This window comes from Podarcis muralis, chromosome 10 (assembly GCF_964188315.1).
Source record: "Podarcis muralis chromosome 10, rPodMur119.hap1.1, whole genome shotgun sequence".
NCBI classification, from domain to species: domain Eukaryota; kingdom Metazoa; phylum Chordata; class Lepidosauria; order Squamata; family Lacertidae; genus Podarcis; species Podarcis muralis.
Window position 1 is genome coordinate 69223773 of NC_135664.1, and position 21103 is coordinate 69244875.

Genomic DNA, 21103 nt, shown 5'->3' on the forward strand with positions numbered 1-21103 from the left:
TTCTTGCAATGAAGATCAGTAGAGACTGTGGTGTCTTTAGGATATATGGTTTTATCTGCACATATATACAGTGGTACCTCGGGTGACAGACGCTTCAGGTTACAGACTCCGCTAACCCAGAAATAATACCTCGGGTTAAGAACTTTGCTTCAGGATGAGAACATAAATTGTGCGGCAGTGGGAGGCCCCATTAGCTAAAGTGGTACCTCAGGTTAAGAACAGTTTCAGGTTAAGAATGGACCTCCAGAATGAATTAAGTTCTTAGCCCAAGGTACCACTGTATAGGGTTGCCATATTTCAATTAATGATTTTTTGATTGACTTCCCTAAGATCCAGGACAAAGCGCCACCTTTTGGAAATTCCCCATTGAAATTCAGGTAACGTCCAGGAAAATCTGGACGTATGGCAGCCCTACATATATGTAACCTGAGCATAAGATGGAGTGGCTCACAGCATTAACACCCCCAACCAATCTTGCTTCTTCATTGGTCAAAGCTTTGGATCCAACTCAGAGCAAGAATGTCTGTGTATCCAGCTTCCAGGCTGCTTCAAGCTCAGCTCACAAATACTACTCTCCGGCTATTACAAGTAAAGGGACCCCTGACCATTAGGTCCAGTCGTGACCGACTCTGGGGTTGTGGTGCTCATCTCGCTTTATTGGCCAAGGGAGCCAGCGTACAGCTTCCGGGTCATGTGGCCAGCATGACTAAGTCGCTTCTGGTGAACCAGAGCAGCGCACGGAAACACTGTTTACCTTCCCGCCAGGGCGGTACTTATTTATCTACTTGCACTTTGACGTGCTTTCGAACTGCTAGGTTGGCAGGAGCTGGGACCAAGCAATGGGAGCTCACCCCGTCACGGGGATTCAAACCACCGACCTTCTGATCGGCAAGTCCTAGGCTCTGTGGTTTAACCGACAGCGCCACCCGCGTCCCTCTCTGGCTATTACTCTCCTACTTATCAGCAGAGGAGGGAAGGAAGAGTTTCCCCATTATCCTGGAGGGCACCATCACTTAAGCTCTTGAAATGTAGCTCATTCTTTTGGGATGCTGATGAGGACACTTAAGTGGCCAGCTAAGACTATTGTCTTACAAAGCGACTTGTCTGGCCAGTTCAGCAAACAGAATCCTCTGTCAGATCCTAACCCTCAAGGGATACAGGACCCCAAGAATTTGGAAGTGACTCGGGGCATCACCCTGACTGACTCTCCCCACCCTCAAACTTACAATAATATATATATTGGGGTCCTGAGCCAAACAGGGCATATCTGAAGGGTTTGGAACATCAACCAAGTTGGGTTGAGACAGTCACAGATCACTTCAGATTATGCTGGCAGGCCTAGAAAAATCCAGGGCTGTCAGGGGTCAGGGCATCAGGAAGGAAGGAGAGGCAGGCATTAATCTAGAACCACTGTGCTGGTCCTGGGGGCTAACCGAGAGGCAAGGTCCAAGTCCAGTCTGAGGTCAATGGTATGGAGTCTGTCCGTCAAAGCTGTAGCTGGGTCCAAAGCAGGGAGTCAGGTGGGGTCAGGAACTCTGGCAGAAGAGCAGGACAGGGTGCAGGCAGGAACAGGCTAGCAACAACGTTGCTCCCACAACCTGGGACTGGGGCTGACTGGCTTTTATCTGCCCCGAGGCATAGGGCGGCCCCGGTCCACAGGTGACTCGCCTCTCCTGGCCTGGAGGCGAGCACTCCTCCTGCAGGAACTTAGTTCCCTCCGCCTCTCTGCCCTGAGCCTCTGCAGCTCAGGAGAGGCTGGAGGGTTACCAGACCCAGAGGCAACCTCCTCTTCCCCTGACGGGGCTGAGAGTGGAGCACCTGCAGGCAATGGGTCACCTCAGGGGCCAGAGCAGACTCAGCTGGTGCCTGCACCTGAGGACCCAGCACAGGTGAGGACCCTTCAGGCTCAGGCCCCAGCCCCGGCTCAGCTGGTTCTGGAGGCGGGGACTCCTGTGCAGGCTGGGATTCCTCCAGGTTCAACCTCTGAGTCTGAATCCCAGGCCATCACAACCACCCTGAGATCTTCAGATGAACAGCCATATATATATAAATAAAACAAATAAATAGGAAGCCCACCAAAAGGCCAAGATCTATGTCAGCTGTGTCTGCCCAGGAGAAGGTAGGAGCCTGACCATGCCTGGTACTCCTGCCTTGGACTAGGTGACCATCAGGGTTGCTTCCAAGTAGAAATTTATGATTCTGTGTTGTCCCATCTCTGAAGCAGAGACTCGATGCTTCTGTGCCGTAGGACAGCTGTGCTTCAGTTTACTTCTTAGTTTGGGAACTGCAAACCAGGCAGATTCACATTAAAATCTATCACCGCAGGTCAGAGATGGGGAGGAAATTACTTGCTGTTTCGCTTTTCAGCTGTTGGATTTGCAGACAATGACTAATGGCTGAGTGTTTTGAGTGTTTTGCTGGAGTGAGAATTGAATGGTCAGAGTGATGCACTGTGTGCAAGGAAAGTGTGACTTTTGAATGGGTGGGTGTGGCAAGATGGTTCTTGAATCCTTGATTTATATAATTAAATGTGAGGGTGGTTTTTATGTTGTAATTGCATTGTACTCTGTAGTGTTTCGATGCTTTTTTGTTCTGCATGTGATCCCCTTTTTAAGAGATTTACTGCTGATGTTACTTAAAATAAGGAGTGGGGGGGGGGGAGCTGCACTGAGTGTGGAATTGTGTTTCCATAGAATCATAGAGAGAGCAGGACCATAAAGAAGGCTGATTGCCAAAGAATTGATGCTTTTGAATTCTGGTCTGGAGGAGACTCTTGAGAGTCCCATGGGCTGCAAGAAGATCATTCTTGAGGAAATCAGCCCTGAGTGTTCACTGGAAGGACAGATCCTGAAGCTGAGGCTCCAAGACTTTGGCCACCTCATGAGAAGAGAAGACTCCCTGGAAAAGACCCTGATGTTGGGAAAGATGGAGGGCACAAGGAGAAGGGGACGACAGAGGACGAGATGGTTGGACAGTGTTCTCGAAGCTACCAGCATGAGTTTGACCAAACTGCGGGAGGCAGTGGAAGACAGGAGTGCCTGGTGTGCTCTGGTCCAGGGGGTCACAAAGAGTCGGACACGACTAAACAACAACAACAACAACAACAATCATAGAACTGGAAAGGACCATGAGGATCCAACCCCCTCCAATGCAAGAATGTTTTTGCCCAGTGTGGGGCTCAAACCCACAACCCTGCCTCATGCTCTACTGACTGAGCTATTCCAGTTTTTATGTGATACCTATTTATTTCCATGAAGATGCAAACAGCTTTGAGGTTCTGAAGACATAAAGTGGTACACTAGTTAAATTAAAAAATAAAATAAAGTGTGGACAAATCTCCCTCCCTCCCTTTCAGGAGTACTGTTTGGGCACGACTGACGCATCTGAACACTCTAAAGCAGGGGTCTGCAACCCGCAGCTCCGGAGCTGCAGGTGGCTCTTTTACACCTTTGCCGCGGCTCCGGGGCAGATACTAGTGAGGGGAGGAGGCGCATTGTGTGCCCCGACACTCCCCACTGTGGCGGGCGCTGTACTGGCTGTGACGTCGCATGGGGACGGTGCGTGCGTTAGTCACGCACTGTCCAGACGTCATCTTCCCGGTTTTGCGGCTCCCAGGGTTTTTTTCTTCGGAAACGGGTCCAAGTGGCTCTTTTTGTCTTAAAGGTTGCAGACCCCTGCTCTAAAGCGTGATATAAGTGATCGGTACGATTCAATGAGACACTCCTTTGGGCCAGGTTACGCTTTCAAGAAGGCTGTTAAGTGTTTCGTTGTAGCTTGCTGGTTTCCAAATTGGTCTTTTCCTCAAGATTGCTTTCATTGCTTAGGGGCTTCTCGCCCACCACCTCGCCCCCCCCCAAAAAAAACCCCCTCTCAGCGTAATGATCCTAACAAGGTGAATCATTGCTCAGTCTGGGCTTTTTATAATTGCATGTTAATTCAGTGACGGGATCAACTCAGTCTGATGAACTGGGATAATCTTAATGTACAAAAAGAGGCAACTTAAGTAGCCTGCGTACCTTTTCTAAAGAAGTCAAAGGACGCCTTTCCAAAACGCCAAGCGGAGCACTGTGTCAAGCTGTGTGAGTTCTGTCAACGCTCCTCATATCTTCCAAGGCTCAGCCAGCCTCCCCCCCCCCCAAAGATAGCAAGATTATGAGAGAGCCTGATTTCCGCTCAAAACAATTCTCAATGGAGCATTTGCGATAAGAACAAATTATTAAACAGAGAGAGACAAAGCCACTAAGCGGATCCTTAGATGAACCTAGCTTCCTTGCCCAACAGACCAGGATATGAATCTAGCCCAAACTAGAGAAAGCCTAAGATGCTATTTACAAGCACCAGGGTTGATAAATCAATGACCAATGAAGCTGAAAGATACAGGGGAGATACACAGAAGGTATTCTTCATGCCGTGAAGAGTTAAACCAGGTTTCCTCAAACTCTGCCCTCCAGATGTTTTTGGCCTACAACTCCCATGATCCCTAGCAAGCAGGACCAGTGGTCAGGGATGATGGGAATCGTAGTCTTTCTTCTTCTTTTAATTTTTTTATTAACAATTTCAACATAACAAAATATCAGAACATCTCATATTCATTATTTCCCCCCATTCCCCCCACCTCCCCATCAAACCTTCCCTCCCCCCCCGAGACTTCCCTCAGCTCCTCTCTCTGATTTCTCAACTCATATTGTTCTCTGCATGCTGTAAAATTGTAGAAATCCTTATATTATCTATCTACTATGTTAACAATCAATAAATTTGTGTATGTTTATTCAAAACCTGCCAAGGAGTCCAACTTGTGAAAAGTTCCCATTCTTCTTTGAAGTCACAGTTGTCCTTATCTCACAGTTTGTGTGCCAATTTAGCCAGTTCTGCATAGTTCATCAATTTCTCTTGCCACTGTTCTTTTGTTGGGGTTTCCTCATTCTTCCATCCTTGTGCTATCAAGACTCTTGTCACTGTTGTAGCATACATAAATAAATTTCCCTTGGCAGGTCTTGTCCTACAATCCCTAACAAAAATGCTTCTGTGTTTTTTTTTACAACTGTCATTTTAAACATTTTCTTCAATTCATTATACTGTATATCATTTCCCCAAAAATTTTAATTTCTCTACATTCCCAGGAATTGTAGTCTCAAAACATCTAGAGGGCTGAGGTTGAGGAAGCCTGAGTTAAACTATGGAACTCACTCCCACAGGAAGCAATGATGGCCACCAACATGAATGGCTTTAAAAGAGGACTAGACCATTTCGTGGAGGAGAGGGCTATCAATGGCTACTAGCCAGGAGAGCTGTGCTCTGTCTCATGCTTCTGAATACCAATCGCAGGGCTGGAGAGGGCTCTTGTGCTCAAATCCTGCTTGCAGTTTTCCCTTTGGTTGGCCACTGTGAGAACTAGATGGATCATTGGTCTGACCCAGCAGGTTCTTCTTACATTATTAACTACTACAAAACCCAATGTGATTTTGTTGCATGATGCTGTTAACCTAGAAAATCAACGTTCGTGCTATTTATTTCTTGCTCGCCTGACAACAGAAGCTCCCAGTGTGGGTTACAGCATAAAAACACACAACATACTATCAAAACAGCAGTAAACAACAACAGCTCCCTCCATTTACCCTGAAACAATGATTCCATTAAGCACATTAAACAGAGGGCACCAAAAACGGTTCTTTGAAGGCCAAATGGAATGGGTGGAAATGGTAAGGTGGGCTGCCTCTTGTGGAGGGGGATTTCCTATACTTGGTGCCTCCACTAAGAAGACCGTCTCATGAGCTGCCACTCCTGAATCTTTGAGAGCAGAACTACAAGCAGGGCCTCATAATCTTAACCTGCAGACTGCATGGCTCACCATGGTCATGCAACCCATTGTCAAGACATTATTCTTGCACCTGAATACCAAGATTAGTCTCGTGATGGGGGAAATATGTGGCTCCGGCAAAAACTAAACCACATTAGGCACCTGGCATTTAGAAGTCTCAGACTGAAGAGCTGTATTGTCAAACTCCAATCTGGCAGGGAGGGGAGGAGGAGGGAGAGAGAGAGAGAGAGAGAGAGAGAAATGATTCTGAGCGTCAACACCGACACACAGAGAAATACAGCCATTATCGCAGTACAAGTCGAAAGCTTTAAAGTCAGTGTGGCACAGGGCTATTAGACAGCTGAGTGCTCAGAGGTCACTCACATCATGCGATTAAGAAGCCGTGCAATTAAGCCTGGCTGGGGATGATTAATTAATTAATTAATTGCCCCATCCAGCGGCTGCGCCATGCATTCTGCCATCAAGAAGCTGCAGTGGTGAACGGTTTCAGGGAGAGTTGGGTTGCTGCCCTGCGCTCACTTCCCCTGGGAGTATTTCCACTGAGCCTAGAAGGGCTTCCTCTTGAGTAAGCGTGCACGGAGGCAGGCCGTCAGGAGAGTCAGCTCCTCTCTTTGCACAAGGGGGTGCTTAGCAAGGGCCTAGCACCCACCCATTCACTCCCATAGAGATAGATGACAGGCGGCGCAATCTTATTCATGCTCGAGGGAGACCAGCTATACAGTGTTGCTTACCACTAGTGAGGAATGGGAGAATTCAATTCACATTTAAAGGTGAAACCTACCAAATCCGCAGCAAGTGCAGCAATCTTTCGAAATTTGTAATTCCCTGAATTTTGCAACGCAGTTCTCTATCTGGATCAGCACCCTGGAATACGGTGGTATGGTTTTTAAACCTTTTGCGTTCACCATGGTTCAAATGTTGGGGGGCTTCTGTCCCTGCTATCTGCATAGTGGGGGGTGGGGAGGAGGAGCTATCAGTGAAGCAAATGGGAGCTTTCGCCCATGAATATTGCAAGCATTGGGAAGAGGGAAAGACCCTAAACCTCTTCTTCCTTGTCCCTGATGTCTTCACCCACTGAGAATCAAGCTTGTTCCAATCTCCTGTTTCTTAATTTACCTTGAATCAGATAGACAGTCAGGGGTGTCACATAAAGTGGGGGTGCACCCTGAATTTTTGTTTGTTTCCTATGTTTGTGCATAGCCTTAAGGGCTTCCCACAGCCACTGTGACAATAGGCTCCTTGGCCTGATCCAACAGTCTTTTCTTAAGCTCTTATGAGACAGTTCTGCGGCAACTTCTCCCGCCTTGTTTTGTTTCTTTGGTTTCCCATGTCCATCTGGGCCCAAGGAGGAAAGAACACTGCTTCTGATCACCAAAGACTTCCAAGTGGCTGGGCTCTAATGTTTGCTCTCTCGAACAGCCTGCACAGCGGAGCAGCTCCGTGTGTCGCAATTAAAGCGAAGTGAAGTCCCTTCTAATGAGCCCCAGCTCCTGCATGGTTACTGAGGCATGCCTGCCGAGCTGGCGCCTGATCATTATCATGGCTCTCTAAAACTATATATAGAATTAATTGGGGTCTGTAATGGAATTTATGTCATGGCAATGGGCTTTGCTTTCTTTCCAAAGTCCAGGGTGACTACGGAGAGCATGTCAAAGGTGCTGAGAAGTGGCCTCACTCAAAAGACAGGAGGTGGCTGCAGCTTTCAGCGATACCATCCCTGCTGAGTGGGGCTCTGTGTTTGAGTTGCCTCCTCACCCTTTAAATATGTTCAGCTGTCTCCTGTCAGCACCTCAACCAAGCCAACACCCCCCAAAAAAATTCTTCTGGGTTATAAAGGTAAAGGGACCCCTGACCATTAGGTCCAGTCATGACCGACTCTGGGGTTGCGGCACTCATCTCGCTTTGCTGGCTGAGGGAGCCGGCGTACAGCTTCCGGGTCATGTGGCCAGCATGACTAAGTTGCTTCTGGCGAACCAGAGCAGTGCACGGAAATACCGTTTACCTTCCCACTGGACTGGTACCTATTTATCTACTTGCACTTTGATGTGCTTTCGAACTGCTAGGTTGGCAGGACTTCTGGGTTATAGGATGCCATTATTGTTGCTTTTGATTTTTTTCATCCAGTTTTCATATAGCAATAGCGTTGTAGAGTTGGAAGAGACACCATGGAACATCTAGCCAAGGTTTCCCAAACTTGGCTCTCTGGCTGTTTTTGGACTACAATTCCCATCATCCCTAGCTAGCAGGACCAATGGACATGGATGATGGGAATTGTAGTCCAAAAACAGCTGGGAAACACTGATCTAGTCCAACCCCCCCACAGTGCAGGAACCACAGCTAAAGAAACCCTGACAGATTGCCTTCCACCTTCTGAGAGAATGCATTCCACTGTTGAACAGCTCTTACCACCAGAAAGTTAGCTAAAACCATGAGAGGATGAGTCTGTGTGTTTCATCAAGCCCACTGCCCCCTTACAAAATGATCCCTTCCTAGTTGTGCATCAAGAAAACCGCCGGCACATTCGCAAAGCTAAGCAGGGTCCAGTGTGGGTTCAAACTGGATGGGGGACCGAATGTTGAGATTCCTGCATTGCACGGGGTTGGACCAGATGATCCTTGAGGTCCCTTCCAACTCTACAATTCTATGGTTTTATGAATGCAAGTTCCTCCAAGGAACTCAGGATGACATACATAGAGTCAACGGCACCACCTCCTGAATCATGTCATGCTCAGTGGATCACACACAACCTGGATGAGGAGGGCTGTGAAAACTGAGAATTCCCACTGCCTTGAGTGTTCCACACAAAGCAATGATGATCTTGCTATTGGGTTCCCTTTTTCTGCTTTGGGACATCAGCAAGAACCCTGACTAGTCTACTCCCTGGTAGTGGCCCTCAGTTATCCAATTATATCCACACAACAACCCTGCAAGGTCAGGTTAAGAGAAGGTCAATGGGTTCCAAAGAGGGTGTTTCATGCATAGTCCAGTGGTTTGAGTGTTGGGACTAGAACTTGGGAGATAAGGGTTCAAATCCCAACTTGGCCATGAAACTCACTGGGTGACATTGAGCCAGTTGCTTTCTCTCTCTCTCTCTCTCTCTCTCTCTCTCTCTCTCTCTCTCTCTCCTACTTCACAGGGTTTCTGTGAGCATAAATTATGGGATACCAAATAAATAAATAAATAAATAATCACTCACTCACTCACTCACTCAACGGTCAGCAAGGGTCAATGTAGCTGAGATAGTTTGCAATTCCAGAATGAGCAATCCTGAGCTACACACTTTCTGGACTGTTGCTTATGAAAAGAAGTCCTTAAAGCTATGTAGTCATGCTTTCACCCCTTTGCAACCTCACGTGGCGTAGCCCCAACTCGACACTCAGGCAAGCCGCAGACCGGCTTTCCCTTCTGATGTGCGACCTCTCTCTCTCTCCCCAGCAAACAAATGTGTACACGTGGAGAGCCACCCAGTTGGCTCGTGAGCCGATTCATAATTCCAAGCTCTGGCAGATTTACACAGTTCAGGAAGTGCGGCTTTTTATTTACTGGATTCCATTTCACATCAGTGAACTGTAAAATTATAACCACAGCTTCTCCCCGGCCTCTTTTTCAGATCTATGGCCTCTCTCTCTCTCTCTCTCTCTCTCTCTCTCAGTTTTTCGTGCACATGTTGAGGAGGCTGCAGTGATAAAACAATCCATCTCTGGGAAGGCTTTCCCCAACCCCCACCACTGCCTTTTTAACTTTCTTTGAATGCATTCTGAAGTTCACACACACACACACACACACACACACACAGAGTGCCCTTCATGTAAAACCCTTTCCTAATAATAATAATAATAATAATAATAATAATAATAATAATAATGAATTATTAATACCCCGCCCTTCCCGGTTCAAAAACTGGGCTCAGGGCGGCTAACAACAAATTTTAAACACTTAATTTTAAAAGCAGCATAAAATACAGTATAAAAACATGAATAACAATAAAATTCAAAGTTCAGAAATCAATTTAGGGGAAGTCAATCTAATAAGCATTAGATAATTACCAGGGCTAGCTGGCTGAATTGGTCCTACTTGGGCCAGCCAGGAGGCCAGGGGAGAATTAGCTGTGGGGTCTCAAAGTGGGTGATCTTCATAAAAGGGGAGGGGGAGGGAAGAGAAAGGAAATAAAAGATCAGGCTGAATTCAAATTAAAGGCCAGGTGGAATAGCTCTGTCTTACAGGCCCGACGGAAGGCGGTTAAATCCTGAAGGGCCCTGGTCTCATGGCATTCCACCAAAAGAAAGAAAAGAAAGGGGGAAAAGGTAAAGGTAAAGGACCCCTGACAGTTAAGTCCAGTTGCAGACAACTCTGGGGTTGTGGTGCTCATCTCGCTTTACAGGCCGAGGGAGCCGGCGTTTGTCCGCAGACAGTTTTTCTGGGTCATGTGGCCAGCATGACTAAACCGCTTCTGGCGAAACCAGAGCAGCGCACGGAGACGCCGTTTACCTTCCTGCCAAAGAGTAGTCCATGTAGTCCAGCCTTTCTCAACCTGTGGGTCCCCAGATGTTGTTGGACTACAACTCCCATCACCCCTAGCTAGCTCAGTGATGATGGGAGTTGTAGTCCAACAACATCTGGGGACCCACAGGTTGAGAACCGATGATCTACTCCAACCCTCTGCAACGCAGGACTATGCAGTTGTCCAATAACGGGATCAAACCTGCAACCTTGGCGCTTTCAGCACCATGCTCCAACCAGCTAAGCAACCCAGGCTCCAATTCCTGTTGGACTACAATTACCATCAGGCTAAGTTAGCAAAAATGTATAAAAATGTTCCAAATGCACGCTGGAAATGCTTTTATGATCCCCTCCTTCCAATGCCCCCAAGGGGAGCAGCCTAAAGCTCATTCTCACCTGAGTCCTCTGCTGTGCATTATAAGGCCTCTGAGTTGTGGGTCACGCCAGTGGACTCTAATTACAGAATCACAGTATAGCTGGAAGGGACTATGAGGGTCATTTAGTCCAACCCCCTGAAGTGAAGGAATCTTTCACCCAACATGGGACTTGAACCCACGACCCTGCGATCAAGAGTCTCGTGCTCTACCAACTGAGCCATCCCTCAGGATTCTCCCTTAATTTATTTCTCTGTGGTGTGCGGGGAGCCAAGCCACAGAAGGGCCTTGATAGAGATTTAACAGGAGGCTGAATGAAAGGTGAAATGGCCATTCGTTCTGCACCGAGGAGAATGCAGGTGAAAGAAAACGGGTGTGCAAGGTCTGTGGAACCGATTGCCAAGGGAGCCCATGAAAATCACCTTGACTGGGGGGCGCCCAAGGTAGGGTTAGGCGGCCATCCATCAGCTGCTGTCCCTTCCAGATGGAAGGCTTCCATGATTACTCAGCGCGGGGAGGGAAGCGCAGGGAAAGGATCATGCCGACCACCACCAACACTGCTTTATTTTCTTCTAGCTAGGCAATAGATCTTCTGTCCCCTGTGGCATACAGCTAAGGGTCAGTTGGTTTCCATTATAAACCTCATTTCCAGAGGGATCATAATTCACCCATTTTACATTCCATGTGGCCGGGACACCTCCCCACCTCCACTTTCCGGCCTGGTAAAACATACCAGTTCCTACTTCCAGAGAAAACCGCTTTTGTTTTTGTTTTTTGAACCCAGATCTTGCGACGAGAAAGGCTTGGTGGTAGTTTAAACGAAAGCCATAACAGGAGAAGAATTGGGCTGGCCTGTTTTTGGAGGAATTGGGTGGGGGAGAGTGGAGATTCGAGGGGTTCAATTCAAGGTACGTTTGCAAATTTGTTGTGGTTAAGGCCTTTCAGACACTCTTAGATGCTGTCCTGAATGCCAGAGCTCAGTTTTGCGATGATAAAAGTAGATGCAGATGTAGTCATTAGAAAGAAAGCCTCTCTAAGCACGTGCAAATCATTACATCCAGCAAATAGTGCCATCTCAGATCACAAGCAGGGCATCGAGGTTACAGAATGAGACTCCCAGAGGCTCAGGAATTTCATGTGCTGGCTTCAGGTCACATGAGGTCCAATTTAGGGTATTTAAGGAGATGGAGTTGGATTATGAATGTTATAAATGAATAAAAACAGTAAGTGTGAAACTTTGAGGCGGCCACTTATTTCAAGCAAGGCTGGGCTCAGACTGGGTGCAAGAGTTTTTAGGGGTTTTTGAATGTTTTATGTAGTTTTTATGTAGTTTTATGTAGTTTTGTGGTAGTTTTATGTAGTTTTATATAGTTTTATATAGTTTTTCAATTTCATTGTTCCGCAAGGGACAATGACAAAAAAGTTATCGTAATCGTAAGAGAAGAGAGGGCAAATGCTTGGGACTTGGCAAGTTCTGATGTCATTTCAAGCAAGCATTAGAGCCTTATATAGCAGCAGAAGCAGGAGCTGCATCCCCAATGCCACCCATAGCTCAGTGGTAGAGCATCTGCCTTGCAAGCAGAAGGTCCCAGGTTCAATCCCTGGTGTCTCCAGGTAGTCCTGGTAGAGACTCCTGCCTAAAACCCAGGATAGTCACTGCCGGTCAACATACTGAGCAAAATGGACCAATGCTCTAACTCTGTAGAAGGCAGCCTCTTATTTTCCTATGCATCTACCAGGAGCGAGCCAGCAGTAAATCACTGTGAGCAAGTTGGGGTTAACTCTTCATTAGCAGAAACAGACTCTGCACAGGAATGTCAGGGATAAGGAACGTAGCAACACATCTCCACTAGGTCTTGCCCTCATGGTGCAGTTGCTGAGACTGAAGCTCACTGCCTCCTCACAGCTGCCTAAGCCCCCTCCTCTCCATGCTTTCCCCCAAGCAATCTGAGACTGTGCCTGTGTGAAGCCAACCTCTCTTCTGCCATCTTCATGTCGCTCCTTTTTCTGGGAGACCAGTGGGGAGGGGAGCTTATTGCAGCAGGAAGGGAAGACACCAGCACCTCTTCACCAGCCTGACTCATCTCTGCTTCTTGGCCTCTCTCCTCTCTAGCCTCCTCTTCCGCCTCTGATTCTAGACTGTTCTCTGCCACAGCCTCTTCCTGCTCACTAAGCCCTGTTGCCTCTTCAGCTTCCGACACCACCTCCTCCCAGTCTTTTCCTGCTTCTGCTGCTGACCACTCATTGTTGTCCCACCACCAATTTCTTGTCTCTGAGCCTTCTTCCATTGGGAGTTCCCCAGCTGGTTCCTCCCACCATTGTCTTCCTCACTGGAAGGTCCTTTTCATTTAAAGGGCCCCAGTGTACTCCATCAATCTCCAACCTAGGCAAAGCAGGGGAGACTCCGGTCTCTCTATAGCTTCTCAGATGCAGCCCTCTGAGTATGGGGATGGTAACATAGCATCCATCACCTGATGGGAGTGCTTCTGGGGCTGGTCCTGCAGGCCCTTTCCTCTTCTGCTTCAGAGTCCTCTCCCTCATCCCCTGAAGGTGAGGAATCAGACTCCAGGGTCACAGCCAACCTTTGCAAAACTTAAGAGTTCCCCCACGTCTGTAGATACCTCTTCCTTGTGTGCAGATAGTGCTCTTTCGGCTACGTATGCAAAAGACATCACCTCTGAACATCCAGAAATAAAAGGAGTGGGATTAGGAATCAAGTACTACTGATCAGTCTGCTTGATGAGGAAGTCAGAGAGCCAAAACTATATTTTCCCCACCCCTCCAGAAGCCCAACAGTTTCAGAAGATACAGGGACAAAAAAACCCACAGAGTCATAAAGTAATTATATATTTTAGGTTCAAAGATGATACTTAAGTGCTGGGAAGAGAAGAAGAAGAATGTGTCAAGCTTAATTCCGTAATAAAATAAAATAAAATAAGGGGCATGCGATTAGACAAGCAATTATACAGCGAGTAGCTTAACATAAATTGTGGGTAAAAATATCAGAAACAATTTTGCAGGATTTAGCATGGGAGCACCTTGTAAAGCATAATTGGATTAGAGAAGACAGACAGCGCGGATTTACAAGGAGGAGGCCTTCTGCCTAACTAACTTGTAGGAGTCCTTTGAAGCAGCTGTTTTAATGGCTGAGGGAGGCGACTGCAATAGTAGTTGTGCGCTTGGATTTCCCAAAAGCAATCAGAGAGGTTGCAGAGCGAGATTAGTCCCTAACGGAAGGAGTTGCAGTATAAAAGGCAGGTTTGCTGGGAAATCAGCTTAGGAAGCAGACCGTGTGCCAATCAGGAAACTGGGTATATCATGCCAATCCATACAGGATCGTGTCAAGCAGATCATTGCTGGTGTCAATGTACACTGCAAACATATAATGGATTTACACCGGTTGAACCGTCCTGCCCTCCGCCCCAGGAATCCTGGGAGTTGTAGTTTGGTGAGGCTGCTGAGGAGTCTGTCCATACATCCCTGGCCATCCACTTGCGGAACAACAATTCACAGGGTTTTTGGGAGACTGGAAGAGACAGCTGAAAGTATTTAAGATTTCAGAGTATTTAACTTGCTAGGGACTTGGCAGTTTTTAGGCCCCTCTGCATGCATATTACAGAATCCTTGATTCGTTACTCCACTCCCAATCAGTGAATGCCTATCTATAGCATCCTTGAAATATCAGATCTGCACACTGTCTCTCTGGCAATTTTGAAATTAATATCAAACTTCTAGTCTTCATTGCTAAAATATTTCTCTGGCTAACTTGAATCTGATTCACACACCACGGCATTCATCAGGTTGAGGCAAATTGGACTATAGGCTCACACAATTTTGTAGCCAGTGAAACACTGGCAGATTTCTCAAGCTCATGCTTAGAATACTGTGACGTGCAGAGGAGGGCAAACAAGATGATCAAGGGTCTGGAAACCAAGCCTTATGAGGAACGGTTGAAGGAGCGGGGTATGTTTAGTCAGGGCAAAAAGGAGACCGAGAAGATATAGGATAGCCATCTTCAAATATCTCAAGAGCTGCCCCATGGAAGATGGAGCAAGATTGCTTCCTCCTCTTTCAGTCAGAGGGTAGGACTCAAACCAAAGGGCTTTAAAGGTCAAGACCAGCACTTTGAACCTGACCCAATACCCCACCAGGAGCCAGTGCAATATGCTCCCATGGCAGGGACCCCGTGAGGATTAGACAAATTCACAGAGGGATGGCTACTAGCCAGGATGAATACGCTCTGCCTCCACCGTTGGAGCTTCCGAACAGCAGTTGCTGAAACCACAAGAGCGGGAGAGTGCTCTTGTGCTTCACACAGGCATCTGGTTGGCCACTGTGAGAACAGGACGCTGGACGAGACGGGTCACTGGCTTGACCCAGCAGGCTCTTTTCGCATTCCTTTGTTATGTCTCGTTTGTGCAAACGCTGTGGTCGGACCCTCGCTCATCGCCTCTCAGCTCCCCACCTCCTCCCTTGCAGATGTTACCCCGACTTCTTAATAAATCGGTCTGTTTGGCAAAAGTTTAAGCTGAAAATCAATTTTAATTATAAGAAATTGGTGGGCGCCATCAATAAATCAGCCGGCGCTGCACACCGCGTTTCAAGGGGAAGGTTGCACCTGGAGAGATACAGGGAAAGAGGAGGGTTTTTTTGCCGCTCAGTCTGTCCCAGTGCCAACCCTCCATGTTCCCTGGTACAAAATCCATCACCATCATTATACCCCCAGTATTATTAATGTTGTTGCAGTCTGATGAATGGCACATGAGCAGGTCTTGAACAAATAGCTCCGGGTTGCAACTTGATTTCCGAATGACCCTCCTGTCAAGAGGCCTCGTTTTGTATTATCAAGGGGGTGTAAGCGGGGGGCGTGGCAGGCAAAATAATTCATTGTGTCTTCTTATTTGAGGCAAACGATTGTTCAAGCTGGGTAATGGAGAGCTAATTAATCCTTCCTCTCCGGACACTGCAATGCATCATGTTTCCCATTATAAGAGGACCGTTTAAATGCATTATGATTATAATTATGGGTGCTTTGCAAAAGGCAGGCTCGTAATGGGGTTGGGAAGGGGCCTTGTTTTCAGGACTTTGATGGCAATTGGTTCACAAAGGGGAGCCCGGCGGGGGGAAACGGGAGCTTGTAATCAAGGGTTATGAGTGGGGCTGGATTCTTGGGCCACCTGATGTGGCAATCTAAAAAACAACAACAACAAAACAGGGCAAAGGGATCCCTTTGAACCGCCTGACCCAAAGCTGCGCACCTTTAACCAAGAGGTAAAGGTAAAGGGACTCCTGACCATTAGGTCCAGTCGTGGCCAACTCTGGGGTTGCGGTGCTCATCTCGCTTTATTGGCCGAGAGAGCCGGCGTACAGCTTCCGGGTCATGTGGCCAGCATGACTAAGCCACTTCTGGCAAACCAAAGCAGTGCACGGAAACACTGTTTACCTTCCCACTGGAGTGGTACCTATTTATCTACTTGCACTTTGACGTGCTTTCGAACTGCTACGTGGGCAGGAGCAGGGACCAAGCAACAGGAGCTCACCCCGTCACAGGGATTCGAACTGCCAACCTTCTGATTGGAAAGTCCTAGGCTCTGTGGTACATTGCACCATATACGGTCCAGCTTCTAGCAAATTTTAGGACCCACGTCATTTCTGAAATGATAGGTGGCTTTGAGCTGTTTTAAATATTTTTTTTTTAATGTTAATGTTGTGTTTTGATTGTAACTCGCCCTAGGAGTTTTGGGTGAAGGGCAGGAAATAAATTTGGGTGAAGGGTGGGAGGAGAAGTAAGGCACCCTTTGGTTGGAGAACCATGTCGCCAATTTGGAGAAGTGATCGGATTGGTTCCAGAAGTGCAGATTGGTTAGTTTGTTAAAATCAAGCAAAATCTAAAATTCTCCTCCAACCCTGTTTGGGAGAGAGTCCCACTGAATTCAACGGGCCTTGCATCCCGTTAAAAAATGTGTAGGCTACAATGCAATGCACTGGGATTTACTTCTAAGAAAACGAGCCTGCAACTAGACCGCCAACCTGCAGACATGCGGGGCCCCACATCAGGAGAAAGACGTGCTGGATTACGCTGTACAGTGTTAAGGGGTCTGGACTGGAGTGCAGATTCCTCAACAAGTTTTTTAAACATTCTTTCCTAGAAGCAGCAGCCCTAAATTTGAGATTAAAAGGTAAAGGTAAAGGGACCCCTGACCGTTAGGTCCAGTCGCGGACGACTCTGGGGTTGCGGCACTCATCTCGCTTTACTGGCCGAGGGAGCCGGCGTACAGCTTCCGGGTCATGTGGCCAGCATGACTAAGCCGCTTCTGGCGAACCAGAGCAGTGCACAGAAACGCCGTTTACCTTTCCGACGGAGCGGTACCTATTTATCTACGTGCACTTTGATGTGCTTTCGAACTGCTAGGTGGGCAGGAGCTGGGACTGAGCAATGGGAGTTTACCCCATCGCAGGGATTCGAACCGCCGACCTTCTGATCGGCAAGCCCTAGGCTCAGTAGTTTAGACCAGTGTTCCCCAACCTTGGGCCTCCAGCTGTTTTTGGACTACAACTCCCATCATCCCTCGCTAGCAAGACCAGTGGTCAAGGATGATGGGAATTGTAGTCCAAAAACAACTGGAGGCCCAAGGTTGGGGAACACTGGTTTAGACCACAGTGCCACCCGTGTCCCTAAATTTGAGATTAAGTCCCATCAAAATAAACCAGGCTTCTGAACAAATTATGGAAGGATTAGGCCCTTAGAGACTGTGTAAAAAGCAGTAAAGGAGTAGATTTTCCCCATTCAAGAAAATATGCTCTGAAATTGAGAATTTGCATGTTTGTGAATTGAAAAGGGGAGGCTTTATTCTGCAAGGCGGATTAGGCCACATGCAATCGGCTCTGATGGTGATGTTAGTTAATCCGGATTAATTAAGGCAGCTTCTTAAAAACATGCCCTCTTGTGCTCACAGAGAACAAAGAGTCTTGTGGCATCTCAGTAGAGAGAAAATGCAGAGAAGCAGGCAAAGTGTTCAGAATCTATGGTTTGTCTCTCTTAGATTCCCTCAATGCACTTTAAATCAAACCTAGCTAGGACTGATTTGTTTGGGTGTACAGTGGTACCTCGGGTTACATACCCTTCAGGTTATAGACTCTGCTAACCCAGAAAAAGGGCTTCAGGTTAAGAACTTTGCTTCAGGATGAGAACAGAAATCCTGCTTTGGCGGCGCAGCAGTAGCAGGAGGCCCCATTAGCTAAAGTGGTGCTTCAGGTTAAGAACAGTTTCAGGTTAAGAACGGAGCTCCAGAACGAATTAAGTACTTAACCCAAGTTACCACTGTACATCGCTTTGGGTTGCCCTGGTCAAGATAAAGTAGTTTAAAAATTCAGCGAATAAATAAATGATCATATGCATCTAAACACAAACTACCTACTTCACACTTTTCAAAACGATACATAAAGCGAAACTCAGCCAGCCTTTAAAATTTCACTCTTCTTTGAATTTTGCACTGCAGCTCTCCAGTCTACAAGGAATGTGTACAAAAAAGCATGCTCTACGGTAAAGTGTGCATTAAAATGCATATATTAGTGGAAAAAATAGCATATTAAAATGCATCACATCAGGGGAAATCGCTTTTCAAAAATGATATTAGGGAAAATGGGATATAAATATGAGTATATTATGAAAAATTCATATTAAAATCCTGATGAACTTTCAGGATGCACACACACACACACACACACACACACACACACATGAAACGGATAAGGCAATGTAGAGAACTGAATCTAAGACTGGGGGAAAAAATAAACGGAGAGAAACCAAAAGTGAGAGCATTTGCCCATCCCTAGTTCCAGGTTTAATCCCTCATTTTCCAAGAGCAAAATGAGGCACAGAAGCACTAGCTGGGTATGATATGGGAATTCCAAGGTGGGTTGGGTCTTCTGGTTGCCACCAAAGTGAGGCGAAGAAGAAGAAGAAGAAGAGTTTGGATTTGATATCCCTCTTTATCGCTACCCTAAGGAGTCTCAGGGATGCGGGTGGCACTGTGGGTTAAACCACAGAGCCTAGGGCTTGCCGATCAGAAGGTTGGCGGTTCAAATCCCCGCAACGGGGTGAGCTCCCATTGCTTGGTCCCTGCTCCTGCACACCTTGCAGTTCGAAAGAATGTCAAAGTGCAAGTAGATAAATAGGTACCGCTCCGGCGGGAAGGTAAACAGTGTTTCCATGCGCTGCTCTGGTTCGCCAGAAGCGGCTTAGTCATGCTGGCCACATGACCCGGAAGCTGTCTGCAGACAAACGCCAGCTCCCTCAGCCTATAGAGCGAGATGAGCGCGCAACCCCAGAGTTGGTCACGACTGGACCTAATGGTCAGGGGTCCCTTTACCTTTACCTTTAAGGAGTCTCAAAGCAGCTAACAATCTCCTTTCCCTTCCTCCCCACAACAAACACTCTGTGAGGTGAGTGAGGCTGAGAGACTTCAGAGAAGTGTGACTGGTCCAAGGTCACCCAGCAGCTGCATGTGGAGGAGGGGGGAAGCGAAACCGGTTCACCAGATTACGAGTCTACCACTCTTAACCACTACACCACACTGGCTCCCCATTCTGGATCTAGCCCATCTCCCCATCTTTACTTGGAATGTTTACTTGGAAGCAAACCCCACCGATGAATCCAGAAATTCCTATGTGGGATTTGATTCAGGTAAATTCAGGTTGCCCAGTTACTTTGGATTTGGTGCTCTATGCAGGAAACATGCTTCCACCCTTTCCAAGAACATTTTTTGAGGTAAGGAAAGTGCCCTGGAAAGTGTGGGATAACAATTGTTTGATGTGATGTCATATAATCTCCACGCCAGGAATGCTCAATAAACAGCCGGGTTTTGCAAAACCTTTGGCAAACATCGTGCAAAAAAAAATTAAAATCAGAAGAATTCTCAGTAAACAGTGAGTATTGCGTAACCTTCTGGCACACTTTTTTTTGGGGGGGGGGGGGAGAAAAGAAATATAATCAGAATAAATTTTCAATAAACAACCAGGTTTCCTTCTTGGAAATTTTGTGCAAACCCTGCACAAACACCCAAATGCATGCTCAATTAACAGGTTATCTAGAAGCTACCTTTGAGCCACAAGCACTCTTCTGAAATGGGAGAGACACTCCCAGTTTGCACTTAGTCTATGTCTTATACTGCCAAGTCTGCACATGAATTCCAGCTTAGGTGCTTGGCCCCAGAGTCTTTCTGCCTTTTGCTGATATACAACAACTTTCAAGCCTTGGCTTCGCCATACTTCCGTTTGCCCTGGTGCTTTTCCCCAGGAAGAGCTGCTCTTTACTACTAAATCAGAGTAAATGTCAACCGACTTTTCCACAGATTGTTGTTTGCTCCGAATCAGCACCAAAGAGCAGCTCTTCCTGGAGGAAGCAGCAGGGCAAACGGAAAACCGCTTGAACCTGTGCCTAGAAAGTCCAGGACAAGCGAGAAACTGCTCAGACCTATGCTTTCTAGGCAAGTGAAATGTGGATGAGCACTGAGTTACTGAATCTCAAACAGTTTTAATGCTAGGGTTGCTCATAGCTCAGTGGTTCGCATGCGGAAGGCTCTTGGTTCAATTCCTGACATCTCCAAAAAGGGCTGGCAGACAACTCTGCCTGAATCCCAGGAGAATTGGATGGAACTGGAGCAGCAGTCCACAGCATCTTGCTTGGTGCACTGCAGTGGCTGACCCGCCACTCAATTATGGTTATATGTTACATGCACACGCAGCATCATGCCTCTGACATGCATGTTCCCTCTGCCCTTTAGTGCAGCCACAAGGAGGCAATTGGAAGCATACACTTTCGAACTAACAAGGGTTCCTTGTTGCATCTGAAGCTTAATCTACAGTCTGTTAACAAACCAGGGTCAGAAACCATGGCTTGCTCAAGCCAATCTTTAAAATAACCAGAGTTTCCCTGAGTTCAGAGGGAAAAGGGAAATATTTTTAAAGTGGAAGCAAAAAGTTTTGATCTCCTGACATACTTGTGGAGGTAAAAAGTGGGGGCATATGAGTTGGGGAGGGCATCAATTAATCCCTGTTTAGTGTTACATCCCCCAAAGACCACTAGCTGAACTAACTAGCAGTTTCTTCCATTTCTTTCTGTTCTGCTCAGAGATTTCTGGGGCAAAAGAGCAAGTATCGTAGTAATCTCTTGAAGCTTGCCGCCTCCGATTCGGGTTCTCTGTGCTTTGCTAGCAGCTGTTCCACAGTTGCAGAGTTGCCAAGAGATCTGCGAAAAATGTGTAATGTCTCTTGTAAATGTCTTAAGAGCAAATAGCTGGGGCGAACGCTCCAATTAGGAAGGTGGAAGAAAAACCTACACTAAGGCTCGACGGCTGTGACTTTTGCAAGAGCCAGCGAGCGAAAAAAGAGACACCAAGAGAATGTCTCT

At 47.1% G+C, this 21103-nt stretch overlaps 1 protein-coding gene and 1 non-coding gene across 2 annotated transcripts in view; one reads left to right on the forward strand and one right to left on the reverse strand.

Annotated features, from left to right (window-relative positions):
- PLXNA4 (plexin A4) overlaps positions 1-21103 on the reverse strand; it is a 598107-nt gene that overhangs the window by 197634 nt on the left and 379370 nt on the right. The gene's annotated exons all lie outside the window — the stretch shown is intronic.
- TRNAA-UGC (transfer RNA alanine (anticodon UGC)) lies at positions 12233-12305 on the forward strand. Its single transcript has one exon. It is a non-coding gene; the product is annotated as a tRNA-Ala (tRNA).